Raw genomic sequence first — 1193 nt, 5'->3', positions numbered from 1 at the left:
GGTTTCAATTATTAACCAACGTAGATCCTTCATCAACAGTGAATCAAGACATCTATTTATATTTTTCAACGTGTATCTTCTTTCTTGCTTTATTATTCTATTGCAGATATAATGGAATAAATTGAGCTTATGATACTTGATATGTTCATACTTATGTCCATATTCAGGGATCACTCCTTCTGGGGCTCAGGTGATATGTTGTACCAGGGATCGAACCCAGGACAGCTGTCTACAAGGCAAGTATCCTCCCGGTGGTGTTATTGCTCCAAGCCTTTTCCTATGCTATTTTGAAAACATTGTTTATTACTTACATGCATATTTTGTACTTCATTTAATAATTGACTGAAACGAATTCTTCTTTAAATAATACGGTGCTCCTTTTCCTCATGACTGTTCCTACATTAGAAATGTTGTGCAACATTTACTTCTATCTAGCTGAAAAATTACATCACCTCAAATAAAAAAATGAGTTTATTCCTTTTCCTATTTACAATCTTTTCTTTCTTTGACACAGCTGGTGATGCTCAAGGTTTCTCCTGGCGCTGCACTCAGGAATTACTGCTTCCAGTGCCCAGGGAACCATAGGGGATGCCAGAAATTGTACCTGAGCTGGCTTCATGCAAAGCAAATGTCTAGCACTGCACTATGACTTCAACCCGAATGGCGAATTTCTATATTGTGAGCAGAGTCAGAATGTGTGAGGAAGGCCACAACCAGAGTGAGAAGTGAGGATTAACGAATGTCAGAGGGTGAGGGGGATGAGTACTGAAAATAGCTTTCCTGAGCATCACACCACCAAAATGGAGCAGGAGTGGGTTAGGCAGTGCCAGAGATCACAATCTGTGGAGGGAAGACAGTGATTTGGGCTCAAAAACTTTTCAGTGACAGAGGTCGTAGGTGTATGAATAATGTTTCAAAATGAGTGACTGAGAATCAACTGGAAATAGGCTCATGATCAAAGGGAACATTCCAGTCCTCAGGAATGTTTTTAAGGGCCAGCAAGGAGAGAGACTCACACGTTCAACAAGGTTTTTTTTTTTTTTTTTGGTGTGTGTTTTTAGTTGAATCACTGTGAGATATAGATACAAGCACCTTTGCACTGCGTCAAGACTCACTCCTGGCAGTGCTTGGGGGATCTGTGGGATCCTGGGATAAAATCCAGGTCAGTGGCATGTACGGCCAGTGCCCTCCCC

Source organism: Sorex fumeus, unplaced genomic scaffold (assembly GCF_029834395.1).
Source record: "Sorex fumeus unplaced genomic scaffold, SorFum_2.1 ptg000134l, whole genome shotgun sequence".
Taxonomy (NCBI): Eukaryota; Metazoa; Chordata; class Mammalia; order Eulipotyphla; family Soricidae; genus Sorex; species Sorex fumeus.
Note: the sequence above shows the minus strand (reverse complement) of the source record.